This window comes from Aquarana catesbeiana, linkage group LG02 (assembly GCF_042186555.1).
Source record: "Aquarana catesbeiana isolate 2022-GZ linkage group LG02, ASM4218655v1, whole genome shotgun sequence".
NCBI classification, from domain to species: domain Eukaryota; kingdom Metazoa; phylum Chordata; class Amphibia; order Anura; family Ranidae; genus Aquarana; species Aquarana catesbeiana.
In genome coordinates this window covers 670,953,640-670,971,652 of record NC_133325.1, presented here as the reverse complement: position 1 = coordinate 670,971,652, position 18,013 = coordinate 670,953,640, and the positions used below count along the sequence as shown (strand labels likewise).

General features: G+C 40.8%; 1 protein-coding gene across 1 annotated transcript in view; it reads left to right on the top strand.

Annotated features, from left to right (window-relative positions):
- COL26A1 (collagen type XXVI alpha 1 chain) overlaps nt 1–18,013 on the top strand; it is a 673,051-nt gene that overhangs the window by 146,327 nt on the left and 508,711 nt on the right. The gene's annotated exons all lie outside the window — the stretch shown is intronic.

Below are 18,013 nucleotides of genomic sequence, written 5' to 3'. Positions count from 1 at the left end.
GGCCTGCATCTAAATGTAGAGAAGAAGAAATAGAATTAATATACTAATATGACCATTACAGGTATTACTAGATATAGTTAAAAGCAGAACTTATGTTTTTGCTATAGTGATCATTTAAAATCAAAACCTTGGAATGTTTGAGCCTTTGTAATTTATTTCTTTAGCTTTCTGTAAGAAGACAGATTACTGTAATAATTATATCACCCATGGCGAGTCTGCAAGCGTTTCAATCTTTTATTTAAAGCACTATGCTGAAATACAAAGCTGTGATCTCATATTCCAGCAAAAGCCTGGACTTGTGGCATTTCATTTCATTTAGTGATTACCACTGTCTGATACATTACCTATTTAACTGGATATGATGAATGGAGTGATAAAATAACCAAACAAGTGTGCTCTGGAATATTTGAAACCCCAACTAGATTTTCAGTTTAAATCAGATAAATACATTCCAGGATCATCAAAACAAAAGGTGTTTACAGTTCATTATTTTTTTAAAGTAACTATATCCTGAGTAGAAAAGCCAGTTCCCTTCCAGCATGTTGCAGAGAAGCACCCGTGCTCTGTGTGTGGAAGCAGCAGTCTCTCTGCATAGGTCTGATGGCTTCTACAGAGTCAGCACTAGAGCTCTCCAATCAGCAGGGATCACATAGGTTGCCTCCAATCAGCAGGGATCACATAGGTTGCTGATTGCAGGGCTCTAGGTCTGATTCAGCAGGGGGGGGGGGGTGTTATATTAGACCTCTATAGAGAGACCCTTGTTTGCCTAGAGAGCAACAGCATCTGCACCATGCTGGCAGTGAACAGACTTTTTTGCTTAAGCTGTGGCTGTTTTCTAAATAAATCAATATTTTTAATCTGTATGCCTTTAACAGGCTTCCTTTGACTCAATTCAGGAACATTCAGCTACTGGGTGGATCTGATCGATAGTCAAATATCGATCTTTCAAGTCAAATCTCTTTTGACTTGACAATCCAACAACAGCTTAATAGTTTAGCGCTGTCAGATCAGTAAAAGAGAATTTTTGATCATCTGCAATGTTTTGCAGCAGGTTACTGTAGTTGCCACATTTTTATTCCTCATTAAAATGAGTCAGTCTGGATGTTTCCTGGCACAGCCAAGGTTCCCATCAAGCACAGAACCTACTGCTACTTAGTGCCCACAAGCCATGCTACTTTCATGGTAAATGTGTAATTGTGTATTATGCTACACAGGTCACTGCTGACAGTGTGAATGACCTAACACCTGTTTATTTCTGCCCTATTTAGATTGCCCTTGGTTATGGAATTTGGCATTGCAGTGTCATTATTAAATGCAAAATTTTCTCTAAATACAGCTAATTTATTTTTAAGGTTTTTTCAAGTGAAATAAAGAGCAGCAGTAAGGGTCCTTCATGTGCTTACAAAGAGATTATAAGAATAAAAAACCCTTTCATGTTACTACACAGTGTACTCACAAGTAAAACACAGGTTTTCATTTGTTCTCCTAAAATTATTATAAATATTAACACTTTTAGAAAATAAAAAATGCATTTTGCTTTAAAGCATAGCTTAAGGTATAGCTTTTTTTGGTAGAGTAGAGTGTGGTCGAAGACCCCGGTCATTTTTTCCATATGTTTCACATTGGAGATATTTCCCTTCACTCCTCATCCTGTAGAGACAAAAGAGGTCAGCAAAAATCCCTCTTAGACAGTTGTCATTGGCATAGGTGTCCCCATTGGAAGATTTTCCCTCTGCTCATGTTTTCCCCACATTCATTCCCAGAGATGGCAGTCACCAAAACAAATAGAGAGAGTGTACCGCCCTAAAAGGGAGACAGATAGAGATAAAAAACAGCTAGGGGTAATAACCAACACCACTCTATTCAATACTAAGAGAAAAGGGGATGAGGGTGGGGAACTAGGGCAGTTGCTGAAGCTGACCATATATCTATTCACAACCTCAAAAATGTGATGGACTATCTTGGTACTAGTAACTAACAATATAGATGATATAAAAAATATTTATTACATATAAAAAATGACATACAAGGTACATTAAAACAACAGTTTTGAAGAAATTATTTTCAAAAAACAAATACTCAGGGTTCCCCCAAGAGGTATCTGTTGATGAAGTAAATCTCAAGATTGGCTTTTCCTCTACTAGTTTTGCGGTGCATTCACCGCTTCTTCAGGAGGAATAATCTATAAAACAAATACTTGAGTAAAGCACAATTTAAGTGCATTACACTGGATAATAATATAGACATAATATAGACATAATAGACATAATTCAGCAAACTGTATGAATAAAAAGAATAATCAAGTTGCTCACCCGGCTGATCAATGGCCATAAGTGAAACCACAAGGCACGAAAATGCCCCCCCCCCCCTCCCCCCGTGGCAGACAAGGGGGATGTATGCGGGTATAATTCTAAATAGAAGAAGATATATAATGATAATGGGAAAAACATATTATGGCTAATGGATGTCCGGTCAGTGTGAACCAAAGGGGGGAGGGGGGATAAGGGAGCGGAAAAAAGGGGGAGGGGGGAGGGGAGAGGGAAAGGGGAAAGGAAGAGGAGGGGAGGGGAAAGGGGAATGGGAGATTGGAAGTGAGAAGGGAAGGGAGGGGGGGGAAAGAGAAAAGGGGGGGTGGGGGGAAAAGAAAGGGCCGGAGGGGAGGAAGGGAGGACAAGAGGGGGATAGGGAGGGATGGGAAGGGGATGGGGGGGAGAAAGAAGGGGGGAGGTGAAGGGGGGGAAAGAATTTATTATCCAATACTAAAATAACCTTTTGGCTTTAGATACACTGGTTATACTGTGCACAGATGTTCTATCAACAAAGCAAACAATTTAACCTTTTATTCCAAATTTGTCCAAATTCAGTAGATTTTTAATTGTTGCCATCCTGTGCGAGTGCTTGCTCACACTTCTAGCGGCCAAACCTCTGATGACTCAGTCTTCTGCCAGGAGACCATCAATTTGATAACAGAATATTTTCTCGCAAACAGATGTAGCTGTTGCTATTGGACAATGTATTCAGCTGTTTCCCGTCACCAGCCTTATTGTTTTTATTATGGCTCCTTGCGTAATAATCTGATCAGTGCCATATGCTGGAGAGTGAAACACTAATTGTGGACACAACAAAGGAATATAAATCCAGCTGTGGAGTCAGCAGCACTGCACACATTGAATACTTAAGTCATACATGCTTACTTTTATGTGCTCTGTTGGACTCTGCGATGTAGGATGCTTCTCATGATTCATCAAAAAGCATTAGAGCAGTGAAATGTTGCTTTCCACATGTTGCAGTCTTTAGTTATTGCATTATGTATTGATGCTACCATACTTTTGTGAATCACTAATTCTTTGCAATACCAGTCAACTAACAATCCAATGACAGTTATCCTCATTTATCATATCTGATATAGGAGCCATCAACACAGTGTTGGACTGAATTGTGATGTCACTTTATTAGACTGATGGTTCTATCACTCCCTGCTTCCTCTTCTCTTGCTACCAGTAACTGGATCGCTTAAACTGATTTATAAAGACCGTGCCTGTACTGTAATCAGAAAATGGAATTATTTATATATAAATGAAGGGGGGTATTTAATAACCTTTAAGAAGTTGACATGCTTATCTTGAAGATATTCTCAAATAAAAAGACAAAAATGTTAAGGATAACTCCACTTTCATGGCAAAAAAATACTAAATAAAACAATATAGAATATACAATTGCTACACAAGCCATATTGTAATTGAATAATAATAAAAATGCCTTTCCTTTTCAATCCCCAGCGCTGTAATTTTCTGTAAAATTCAATGCAATATGGCAACCTAAAGTCCTTCTGTACACAGTTGGTGTACAGAACTTCCCCACAAATATAATTTAATGCTAGTGTAATTGGGTCACTGATTACATTTTCCTGCTAGTGTAACTGGGTCACTGATTTTCCCAGAAGTCTGCACTAAGATACAAGGCATCCTCTGCAACAAAAATTTCTCCCAAAGAGTTAATCACATCTAAAGGGATGCTGACACTGCAACTTTCCCTGTTAGAACACTGTATGTGCATCAGCTGATTAATAATGAAAAAGTCAGTCCCATTCAGATTCACTTTGCAATTTGGCATATTCAAGGGTACAGCTTTTTCTTCAAAGCAAAAATAGGTAAGAGTCTGCAACAACATGTGTTAAAATCCCTGCAATTTACATTAGTCTCCCAGAAGGGATTATTTTTTCTCAACAAAAGGGGAATTACTCTTTAAATATTTTGATCTCTTACCTTTCCTATTTAGCATTCCTACACGTTAACTTATTCAAAGTCATGAAAGCTCTCCTCCTTGGAGGCCGGAGTCTTGAGCAGTGTAGATTGAAATCTACAAAGTTTCTAAACTGAAACAACAAGTAACATCACTCTTCCCGATTGATTGAGCACCACTGCAAATTACAGCATAAATTGTCTAGCAATGTAGAATGGTTGGATTCACTTTATTGTAAAGATATGTTAAATTGGGGTGGGACAGCACTAGCTTAATGCTAATAAATCAATCTGTGCTTGAACAGCGGTTGTAATATGTTTTGAGTTACTGGAAATACTCTGTGGACGGTAAATTGCATATTATCAATCCACCAGAAAATTTGTCTTATTGCTCACAGATGAGAGAAGTGATAGCATAAGACTGCCCATACTGTAAATGACAGAAATGTCAACATTAGCAACTGGTAGTGACATATCTCCCTTTTTTGCTTGTACATCATCACACCCTTAATAACTCTTATGCAGCCCAGTAACAGCCCAGTCAACTAAGGTGATGTTTAAATTATCCCTTCCTATTATTAGGCCATGCATGGAGACCTAAGGTCTAAACAAACATTTATAGCATAATTAACCAATCTTGTCCTCAATCTCTTAAACATGATTTATTACCTGAAATTCAGATGTAGTACAATAAGGAGTTATGAAAATCTGTTAAATATATAAATAAATGTATTTGTGTGCTTGAAAGTCAAGCACAACATGTATAAAGGAAAATGGTTTGCGTTAGAAAGCTGCAGATACTACTGTTATGCCAGCCATACGTGGATTGAAATTCGCCCGGTTTTATAGGGACCATCTGAGTTTGGATCCATATATTGGCAGGGAGGTTGTACGGAAGTCTATCTACTGATTTACCTTTGTACAACTGCCCTGTCGGATTTTCTTGGATTGATCAGCGGCAGTAGCTGGCAGTGCTGATCAGTGTGTTCTGAGGGTGGGGAAGCCTCCCTGCTGTCAGAATACAATAGCTCAAGGATGTAGATAAGGAAATAGAGTAAGTTTCTAATGAAAAACATGGACTCATCTATAGGCTGTTGTTTTATTGGAAAATGACAGAAACACAGACAGGAAATTACATTATAACCACGTAGTTCCACTAGAAAGAACATTACATTTTGCAAGTATCAAACATAATACCATCTAATGCCAGAACTACTGTACTAATCACAGTATAATATATGAGAATGATTGCTGCACCTATGTCAGTATAAAGCTAACAGTATGCATCTGAGCTTATTTTGGGACACAATTAAAATGCATTTAAGATGCTTTTTCCTTGCTTTCACATTCACTTGTATAAAGGAATAAAGCAACATTATGCCAGTGTGCACGTTGCTTTATAAGATCTATTCCAAAATTCAGACACAGAATTCCAGGACCTTGAAGGCCCAATAACACAAGTTTGTTCTGGTGCATTTAATACACATTGACCCCAATGTGTGGTGTGAACAAGCCTTCAAATTTACTCCACAAGCATAAGTCCGAAGCTAACTAAAAGCCCATGTACCGATACACTAAACCTAAATGTATCTAGAATGACCAGTTGGGTTTGTAGATCAATTTTATTTATTTATTTTTTTAAGAAAAGGACTTACTGGCTATGAACACTTGGATAAACCTGCACCATATTTCATAGCATAAGTGTGATTTCACTGGTGAAAGAGTTTCAGCAATACAATTTACTTTTAATGCTAAAGTGAAAATAAAGCTGCTCACAAAAGCCTACAGGGTTTTCCTCCCCAATAGATGGGTGCATTGCTGCATAGGAGCCCATTCTAACTTTCATCCAGACACAACAAAAGGAAGGAAAAGCAATGTATTTATTAACATTGTATGAAAAAAACAGGAATGGTTGTGCTAAGTGTCAGTAATACAGTAATCCAAATAACTGAATAGTGATGGCTGCACTCACTATACAGTTGTGCTCATAAGTTTACATACCCTGGCAGAATTTATGATTTCTTGGCCATTTTTCAGAGAATATGAATGATAACACCAAAACTTTTCTTTCACTCATGGTTAGTGTTTGGCTGAAGCCATTTCCTATCAATCAACTGTGTTTACTCTTTTTAAATTATAATGACAACAGAAACTAGCCAAATGACCCTGATCAAAAGTTTACATACCCCAGTTCTTAATACTGTGTATTGCCCCCTTTAACATGAATAACAGTTTGAAGTCTTTTGTGGTATTTGTGGATAAGGCTCTTTATCTTCTCAGATGGTAAAGTTGCCCATTCCTCTTGGCAAAAAGCCTCCAGTTCCTGTAAATTCTTGGGCTGTCTTGCATGAACTGCACGTTTGTGATCTCCCCAGAGTGTCTCAAAGATATTGAGGTCAGGAGACTGAGATTGCCACTCCAGAACCTTCACTTTATTCTGCTGTAGCCAATGACAGGTCAACTTGACCTTGTGTTTTGGATCATTGTCACGTTGGAATGTCCAAGTACATCCCATGCGCAGCTTTCTGGCTGATGAATGCAAATGTTTCTCCAGTATTTTTTGATAACATACTGCATTCATCTTGCCATCAAATTTGACCAAATTTCCTGTACCTTTGTAGCTCTCACATCCCCAAAACATCAGCGATCCAACTCTTTGTTTCCCAGTAGGTATGGTATACCTTTCATCATTTCAGGCCTTGTTGACACCTCTCCAAATGTAGCGTTTATGGTTGTGGACAAAAAGCTCAATTCTGGTCTCATCACTCCAAATGACTTTGTGCCAGAAGGTTTGAGGCTTGTCTCTGTACTGTTTAGCATATTGTAAGTGGGATACTTTGTGGCATTTGCGTAGTAATGGCTTTCTTCTGGTGACTCGACCGTGCAGCCCATCTTTCTTCAAGTGCCTCCTTATTGTGAATCTTGAAACAGCCACACCAAATGTTTTCAGAGTCCTGTATTTCACCTGAAGTTATTTGGGGGTTTTTGCTTTGCACCACAAACGATTTTCCTGGCAGCTGTGGCTGAAATTTCTAGTTGGTCTACCTGACTGTGGTTTGGTTTCAACAGAACCCCTCATTTTCCACTTCTTGATTAGAGTTTGAACACTGCTGATTGGCATTCTCAATTTCTTGGATATCTTTTTACATCCCTTTCCTGTTTTATACAGTTCAACTACCTTTTCCCGCAGATCCTTTGACAATTCTTTTGCTTTCCCCATGACAGAATCCAGAAACATCAGTGCAGCACTGGATGAAAGATGCAAGGGTCTGTCAGGAGTCCAGAAACTCGCTGACCTTTTATACACACACACTAATTACAAGCAAACAGACCACAGGTGAGGATGGTTACCTTTAATAGCCATTCAAACCCCTTTATGTCAACTTGTGTGCATGTTAGACATGTGCATTTCGCTTCATTCCAAATTAATATTCAGACAAATTTTTTGTTATTCGGAGATTCAGCTATGTCAAATTACAATATAAACAAATTTTAATGAATGCTCCGAAAAACGTAACAAAATTCGTCCGAATTTCAGAAATTTGGACTGAAATTCAAATAGAATTTTACATTGAACTCCAGTTGAATTCTCACTACACATATTGCTGAAATCAAAGACCGTGTGTGTCATTAGAGTACCATTTTAAAATAATGCTGTTTTTGTTATCATTCATATTCTCTGAAAAATGAATCATAACTTCTTCCAGGGTATGTAAACTTATGAGCACAACTGTATATCCACACACATATAGTTAACAAATATAAATACAAATGTGTTGCATTTGATGAAGTGCTAGTGCATCAATAATTCAGAAAAATATAAATCAATCAAGTGATAAAGCAATTACAGTGCTAGAACAAGAATGAATAACATGAACATGTGCAAATAAATTGATCCATAAACATCCAAGAAAAAATCCTTATATAGAAAAAGGTGCAAAGTGCAAAACAGTCCGTGATCAAATGCTTAGTACAGACAGTCCATAAATGAATGCATGTCTTCCCCAAATCCAGTGATCCTGTTTATATATACACCACTCCACACCCAAGTGTGCACCCCACTCACATGCCGCTTATTGACAGGTAAGACCTCAAAGATGGAGGTCTGGCTGCACTCTTTTGGGTGAAATCTCACTGGGATGGATGGCACAATCCAGGACTCAGGAACCGGGTTTCCAAAATAACCAAAGCAGGTTACACTCATAGTGTAATAGTATAAAATTCCAACATTTATTAAGATAAAAAACAGATATGCACGATCAGCACCCTGGCAGGCATGATTATGTCATGGCTGTAGCTCCACCCGTCACATTTCGTCCAATAGGACGTCATCCAGGGGTATAGGAGTACATTTTATCCAGCAAAGATGTACAAGACACAACCCACTATGATTCCACCCTCTCCAAAGCCTTTTACCTGGAATGCGCTTAATCACATATTTTCAGTGAGAGTGGAGTCACGGTGGGGGGTGTCTTGTACAGCTTTGCTGAATAAACTTTGTTAAATACATTGCAGTGCGACCAATCCTTCCACTGCATATTTTCCATCCACCAGTAAATTTGCCTTGATGTATACAGATGAGACAGATGATGGCATAAGGCTTTAAACTTTATTAATTGAGGTCCATAGTGTCATTTATTTGTACATAAATTAGATAGTATGATGAGCTCATCTGTCATGTAGGTAGGCGACTCCTCCTCATTTGACTGTGATACTTTCACACTCAGTATCCTTACAAATTAATTTTAATTCACCCATGCATATCTATGGCTAGAGAAACAGACACATTCAGTCTTTGCAGCAACTTGAACAGTATATTTTAACATGTGAGGTAATTAATAAACTTTTCTAGTAAAGTGAACTTTTGCATAGTTCCGCCTCTTACAATAGATCCAGACATCAAAAGGCATACATTTGTATCAAAGTGTATTTGTATAAATACTTATTTTCCTTAAATCATGCATAGCATAGCTTTTAGACACCTTTATTTTCAGATTTAGATGATTTCACTAGATAAGCAAAACAAAGGATAAAAAAAAAACATGTCTGTGGTTTCAAATAAGAGCTGAGATTTTAGAAATTTTCAAAGAATGATTAAAGGTTTAGTTTACAAAGAAATTAATGATAAAAAAGGAAAAATAATTGATAATACATTGTATAATATATATATACAGTATCTCACAAAAGTGAGTACACCCCTCACATTTTTGTAAATATTTTATTCTTTATCTTTTCATGTGACAACACTGAAGAAATGACACTTTGCTACCATGTAAGTAGTGAGTGTACAGCATGTATAACTGTGTAAATTTGCTGTCCCCTTAAAATAACTCAACACACAGACATTAATGTCTAAACCGCTGGCAACAAAAGTGAGTACACCCCTAAGTGAAAATGTCCAAATTGGGCCCAAAGTGTCAATATTTTGTGTGGCCACCATTATTTTCCATTACCTCCTTAACCCTCTTGGGCATGGAATTCACCAGAGCTTCACAGGTTGCCACTGGAGTCCACTTCCACTCCTCCATGATGACATCACAGAGCTGGTGGATGTTGGAGACCTTGCGCTCTTCCACCTTCTGTTTGAGGATGCCCCACAGATGCTCAATAGGGTTTAGGTCTGGAGACATGCTTGACCAGTCCATCACCTTTACCCTCAGCTTCTTTAGCAAGGCAGTGGTCGTCTTTGAGGTGTGTTTGGGGTCGTTATCATGTTGGAATACTGCCCTGCGGCCCAGTCTCCGAAGGGAGGGGATCATGCTCTGCTTCAATATGTCACATTTCATGGTAGCATTCATGGTTCCCTCAATGAACTGTAGCTCCCCAGTGCCGACAGTACTCATGCAGCCCCAGACCATGACACTCCCACCACCATGCTTGACTGTAGGCAAGATAAACTTGTCTTTGTACTCCTCATCTGGCTGCCACCACACACGCTTGATACCATCTGAAACAAATAAGTTTATCTTGGTCTCATCAGATAACAGGACAGTGGTTCCAGTAATCCATGTCCTTAGTATGCTTGTCTTCAGCAAACTGTTTGCAGGCTTTCTTGTCTTTAGAAGAGGCTTCCTTCTAGAACAACAGCCATGCAGACCAATTTGATGCAGAGCACTGAGCACTGTGAGCACTGCATATGGTCTGAGCACTGACAAGCTGACTCCCTACCCCCCTACCCCATTCAACCTTTGCAGCAATGCTGGCAGCACTCATACATTTATTTACCAAAGACAACCTCTGGATATGATGTTGAGCATGTGCACTCAACTTCTTTGGTCGACCATGGCAAGGTTTGTTCTGAGTGGAACCTGTCCTGTTAAACCGCTGTATGGTCTTGGCCACCGTGCTGCAGCTCAGTTTCAGGGTCTTGCCAATCTTCTTTTAGCCTAGTAAATAAATAACTAAATAACTAATGTGCAAACCAAGTGAACCTCAAGTTAATTTCAGAGTGGCAACCAACATTAAGAATGTGTTCCCACAAATGGATAAATGAGTGGAATAATAAATGGGGTGCTAACTCAGTAAGTACAAAAACTGCATAGTGCAAAACATCAAATAAATCAATGAACAATAAATCCATAAATAGTCCAAAATTACATTAAAGTGTACAAAAGTGCATGTGCAAAAGTGAATAAGGATCCACAATCTTCAATATGATCTAGACATATGGAAGTAAAAGGTGCAGTGATCAAGTGCAGGAAAGTTCATCCATTCCTGAATGTGTAATCACACTATCTTCCACCATGTGTGATCCACCATAGGTGGGCCCCAGCCTCTCACCTCAGATAAAGACCCCAATGGGTCTAAAGACGCTTCTGATAAGTAATCGAAGGATCCTCTCAAATCATGCCCTCTTCCCCTTGGAGTATCATGGATGGCAGGATTAAGCAGCAGTGTTAGTGGATAAGAAAACAGTCTTCCCCCTCTAATATTAAATACATCCTCTTTAAACCCCTCCACTCGCCTCCATATAAAACTCATAGAAGAAAAAAGAGATCTCCATAGTGTAGTAATTCGGTAAAAAAGATTTCCAAAGCAGCAACTTACATTTAAAATCAGAGTATTCAGCAAAGATAGACACAGGGACATTGATTTGTTATGTGATGTTTTGCACTACTCACTTCTTTGTACTTACTGAGTTAGCGCCACATTTATTATTCTACTTTCTTATAGCCTAGGCCATCTTTATGTAGAGCAACAATTCTTTTTTTCATATCCTCGGAAAGTTCTTTGTCATGAGGTGCCAAGTTGGACTTCCAGTGACCAGTATGAGAGATTGAGAGCGATAACACCAAATTAAACACACCTGCTCCCCATTCACACCTGAAACCTTGTAACACTAACGAGTCACATGACACCGGGGAGGGAAAATGGTTAATTAGGCCCAATTTGGCCATTTTCACTTAGGGGTGTACTCACATAGGTTGCCAGCGGTTTAGACATTAATGGCTGTGTGTTGCGTTATTTTGAGGGGACAGAAAATTTACACTGTTATACAAGCTGTACACTCACTACTTTACATTGTAGCAAAGTGTCATTTCTTCAGTGTTGTCAAATGAAAAGATATAAAAAAATATTTACATAAATGTGAGGGGTGTACTCACTTTTGTGAGAAACTCTGTATATATATACATATACGGTGCATTAATAAAATATTTATGACCTCTTCACTTTTTTTACTTTGTTGCAGCCTGATACTTCAGTTGTTTAAATGTTTTTCTCATTAATCTACACTCAGTACCCCATAATGACAACGTGAAAACAGAATTTTAGAAATGTTTGCAAATGTAGGAAAAAGGAAAAACTGAAATATCACATCAGGGGAGAAGGGCCTTAGAAAGAGAGGTGACCAAGAGCCCAATGGTCACTCTGACTGAGCTCTAGAGATCCTGTGTGGAGATGGGACAACCATCACTGCATCTGTGGGCTCTGGGCTTTATGGCAGAGTAGCTAGATGGAAGCTTCTTCTCAGTGCAAAACACATGAAAGCACCCTTGGAGTTTGCAAAAAAGCACCCAAAGGACTCTCAGACTCTGAGGAGCAAGATTCTCTGGTTTGATGAAACCACGATTGAACTGTTTGGCCTCAATTCTAAATGGTATGTCTGGAGGAAACCAGGCACCGCTCATCACCTGCCCAATACCATCCCAACAGTGAAGCATAGTGGTAGCAGCATCATTCTGTGGGTGGTGATTTTCAGCAGCAGGGACTGGGAGACTGGTCAGGGTTGAGGGAAAGCTGAATAAAAATTACAGTATAGAGATATCCTCAATGATAACCTGTTCCACAGCGCTCAGGACCACAAACTAGGCTGAAGGTTCACCTTCCAACATAACAACAATCCTAAGCACATGGTCAAGACATCACAGGTGTAGCTGAGGGACAAGTCTGTGAATGCCTTAGAGTCATCTCTGATGAGACCTGAAAATGGCTGTCCACCGATGGTCTCCATCCATCCTGACTTAGCTTGAGAGGATTTTGAGAATGTCAGAAAATCCCCTAATCCATGTGTGTAAAGCTTGTTGCATCATACCCAAAAAAGATTTGAGCCTGTAATTGCTGCCAAAGGTGCTTCAACAAAGTACTGAGTAAAGGGTCTGAATACTTAAAGAGGGAGTCCACCTGAAAAAAAAATATTAAAAGCCAGCAGCTACAAATACTGCAGCTGCTGACTTTTAATAAACAGACACTTACCTGTCCAGGAGTCCAGCGATGTCGGAAGCCGAAGCCGAGCAATAGCACACGCAGGTCCCAGAAGGCAGCGGGGGGGAAGGAGGAGGGGCAGAGCCAGAAGAGAAGACAACACTTTTGCACAAAGCAGCCCCAGTCCACCTCTTCTCAGGTTCCCTGCTGGTATTCCTGGCCCCTCCCTCCTGCCGAGTGCCCCCATAGCCAGCAGCTTGCTATGGAGGCACCCAAGCAGGCTTGCTCCCTGTCCATTCACACACGGAGCGTGGCTCAACCCCACCCCGCTCTCTCCTCATTGGCTCACTGGCTGTGATTGATAGTAGAGGGAGCCAATGGCTCCCACTACTGTCTCAGTCAATGAGGAAGAAGAGACTCGGGAGAGTGGCTGCTCTTGTGCACATCGCTGGATTGAGATGGGGCTCAGGTAAGTATAGGGTAAGTATTGAGTAAGTATTGAAGGTTTTTTATTGAAGGTATTTTTTTTTTGTATGTATTGAAGGTTTTTACCTTCATGCATAGAATGCATGAAGGTAAAAAAAAATCTTGAGCTTTTACAACCACTTTAAACAACTGTAATATCAGGCTGCAGTATAAAAAAGGGAAGGGGGCTTGAACACTTTATATATACAGTATATCGAGCCATTTTGGGGAGAGGATGCAGACGTGAGACGTCTGACGGGGGGAGGGGCCCGAAGGTGGCGCCGGAGTGGAGGACGAAGGAGGGCTGGACGGAGTGGGTCGGCGTGCACGGGGCGTGCGGCGAGGTGAGAGATTGCTGCCGCCTCGCGCCCTGTGTGACTGAGAGGACGCGGCTGGCGTCCCTGTCACCTCCAGCAACGGAGAGGAGGAACGGATCCGTGTGCGGAGAGCCTAGCGGGGGAGAGAGACCAGCGAACGGAGCTCCGGAGCGAGGAGAGTGACGGGAGAGCTAGCATATGACTCTCCAGGTGACAGCGTCCCACAACAGAGCCTGTGTTTCTATGAAAATAAAGTCGATGAACAGCGGCATCCCCCCCTGTAAACTGCAGAGTGGGAGTACACAGAGGTTGTCAGAGAAAGGGGGATGAAATATAGATATGCCTGAGCTAAAATTACTGTCCTACAATGTTAAGGGTCTGAACTCCCCAGGAAAAAGACACAAGATCCTCAGAGAGCTCCAGTACTGCAGAGCGGACATAGTATTCTTACAGGAAACACACTTGACGCAGGGATCAAATATTAAATTATATTCTCCACGAATGCCCACCTGGTTTTATAGTGACACACCAATAAGTAGATCTAAGGGTGTGGCAATAGGGTTTTCTGGCTCCGTGAAATTCTCAGAAGTGGGGAGATTGACGGACCCAGAGGGTCGATTTTTATTTCTCAAGGGTATGCTAGATAAGAAAAAGCTTACACTGGCGAACGTGTATTGCCCTAATAAAAACCCGACTATATTTTTAAAGGGGATGCTTTCCAAACTGGCGGAATTTAGGGAGGGAGAGGTGGTGTTGGTGGGAGACTTCAACTCCTGTCTGGACCCCGGACACGATAGTACATCCCGGGCACAGGGGACAAGTAAGGCTCAATTGAGTATGATTAGAAAACGGCTAAAGGAAAATCATTTAATAGATGTGTGGAGGATGCAACACCTAAAAACCAATGACTATACCTTTTTCTCCCCTGTGCACGGGACATATTCGAGGCTGGATTATACTGTATATTGTTGGACCACAGTTTGATAGATTCTGCTGAGGAGTCCAGAATAGAGGCCACTTCCTTATCAGATCATGCGCCAGTCACATTAAGAATTAGGCTTACAGAAACACAAAGACAGTCATATACTTGGAAATTAAATGAAAATTTGTTTTTGGATCCCAAAGTGCTAGAAAAGATTAAGGATGAAATAGAATTCTTTTTCAGAGTTAATGATACAGGAGGAATTTCACCGGCGGTGCTGTGGGAGGCGCACAAAGCGTATATAAGAGGGGTGTTGATTTCCATAGGGGCCGGGTTGAAAAGAAAAAGAAGAGAGGAGAGGGAAAACTCATTGAGGAAATCCAGATATTAGAACAGGGTCACAAAAAATAGTGACACACCAATAAGTAGATCTAAGGGTGTGGCAATAGGGTTTTCTGGCTCCGTGAAATTCTCAGAAGTGGGGAGATTGACGGACCCAGAGGGTCGATTTTTATTTCTCAAGGGTATGCTAGATAAGAAAAAGCTTACACTGGCGAACGTGTATTGCCCTAATAAAAACCCGACTATATTTTTAAAGGGGATGCTTTCCAAACTGGCGGAATTTAGGGAGGGAGAGGTGGTGTTGGTGGGAGACTTCAACACCTGTCTGGACCCCGGACACGATAGTACATCCCGGGCACAGGGGACAAGTAAGGCTCAATTGAGTATGATTAGAAAACGGCTAAAGGAAAATCATTTAATAGATGTGTGGAGGATGCAACACCTAAAAACCAATGACTATACCTTTTTCTCCCCTGTGCACGGGACATATTCGAGGCTGGATTATACTGTATATTGTTGGACCACAGTTTGATGGATTCTGCTGAGGAGTCCAGAATAGAGGCCACTTCCTTATCAGATCATGCGCCAGTCACATTAAGAATTAGGCTTACAGAAACACAAAGACAGTCATATACTTGGAAATTAAATGAAAATTTGTTTTTGGATCCCAAAGTGCTAGAAAAGATTAAGGATGAAATAGAATTCTTTTTCAGAGTTAATGATACAGGAGGAATTTCACCGGCGGTGCTGTGGGAGGCGCACAAAGCGTATATAAGAGGGGTGTTGATTTCCATAGGGGCCGGGTTGAAAAGAAAAAGAAGAGAGGAGAGGGAAAACTCATTGAGGAAATCCAGATATTAGAACAGGGTCACAAAAAATCAAAAGGCCTATGCCAGGATAGCTATCGACAGTTAGTTGCAAAAAGAGAAGAGTTGAGAGACAGTATGGAACAAGATACAAAAAGGGCCCTTAAAAAATTATCAAAGGATAGATACGTCTGGGGTAATAAAATAAGTAAACACCTGGCAAGGATACTGAGGAAGAAAAGAGAGAGGAATTATATTATGAAAATACAAAGTAAAAAAGGAGAAGTAGTAGGTTCAAGCAAGGGAATAGCGGAAGAGTTCAGAAAGTATTATAAAGATCTATACTCCATCAGACAAAAGGGACTAGGAGAAAGTACAAAGGAGGAGAAGATGGAAGAATTCTTAAAGGAGGCAGAGGTGGTAAACATATCCGAAGAGGAGAGAGATCTCCTCGATAGACCAATAGAAGAGGTAGAAATCCTTTCGACCCTGAAGAGTATTCCCAAGGGGAAAAGCCCTGGCCCCGACGGCTTCACCTCATTATATCTGGTAAAATTTAAACAAATTTTAATACCTAGACTAAGACATTATTGTAATATACTGGGTCCAGACTGCAAAATGGGGGGGGTACGCACTATTAGCGGCCATAACATTAATCCACAAAGAGGACAAAAATAGGGAGCTGTGTTCGAGCTATAGACCCATTTCATTATTAAATACCGATGTAAAGTTATTCGCCAAAGTCCTGGCAGGGAGATTAAGAGATAAAATGTCCACCCTGGTACACCCAGACCAGGTGGGGTTTATACCGGGAAGACAGAGTAGAGACAATGGAGTGAGGTCTGTGCTCCTGGTAGAGTCCATCAAATGAAGTGGGCCCCCAGCTCTATTCCTGTCATTGGACGCAGAAAAAGTGTTTGACAGGGTAGACTGGGGGTGGATGTTCAAAACCCTAGAAATAATGGGGATGGGCCAGAGATTTATCTCTTGGGTGAAAATACTATACACCAGTCCAAAGGCATTTGTTAAGACCAATGGAGTGATCTCAGAGTCCTTCCGGATGGAGAATGGCACTAGGCAGGGGTGTCCACTGTCCCTCCTTCTTTTCGTCCTAACCTTAGAGCCTCTATTATCTGTCATTCGTGGACATCCAGACTGCAGTGGGGTGAGGATAGGAACAGAGGAACACAAATTAGCGGCCTTCGCAGATGATATGATGTTTTTTATTACAAATCCTAGGATTACGATCCCGAACATCCTGAAGAACCTGAAAAGATTTGGGGAGATCTCAAATTTTAAAATCTCGGGAAGTCGGAGGTGCTTAATATAAACGTGAGAAAAGAGGAGGAGGAGAGCCTCGTAGGGTCTTTCCCCTTCCCTTGGAGGAGGGCGATTAGTTACCTAGGGGTCAAGCTGTCGAACAACTTGAAGGAATTGTATTTGAATAACTATATCCAATTGTTAGACGAAATAAGATGAGAGGTAGGAGTTCTGGCCTATCGCCCCCTTTCATGGATCGGATGCATCAATGCGGTGAAAATGTCTATAATGCCCAAAATTCTATACAAGTTCCAGATGCTCCCTATCCCCCTCCCCAGGTGTACTTTAGGGCTTTAAGGGGCATAATATCGAGGTTCGTCTGGGGTGGCAAAAAGCCCCGAATTGCTAGATCGGTCCTGAGTAGGAGGAAAGAGAAAGGAGGACTGTCGCTGCCTGATTTTTATAAATACTACAAAGCGGTGGTATTGACACGAGTCACAGAATGGTCAAAGGGGGGTCTAGAAAGGAGGTGGGTAGATATAGAACACAGTATGAGTAGTAAGGATTTAAGTCACATAATTTGGATCCCACCCAAATATAGAGCACTAAACACAGGGACGCCGACACTAACACACAATGCTTTGAAGGTGTGGGACCAGGTACACATGCAAAATAAGTGGACGTACAACTCAACTCTGATATTTCTTAAAGAAAATATTTTTTTTGCACCAGGGAGGAGGGAGGTGGGAGGGAACTGGATCAAAAGGGATAGCTTACAAATAAGAGATGTAATTAGAGAGGGGAAATATGCACTTATTTAGAATTAAAAGAGAAGCCTAAGAATCTTTCCATCGATCCATGGAGGTACAGTCAGCTGTTTATATTTATTGGGAAACTGCCGAAACCTCTCAGAGGGGTGGAAGAATACAGGCCCCTGGAGCAGCTCTGTGAGGGGGAGCGGCAGAGGGGCCTGGTTTCACAAATTTATAAAATTTTGAGTGAGAGAGAGGAGCTGGA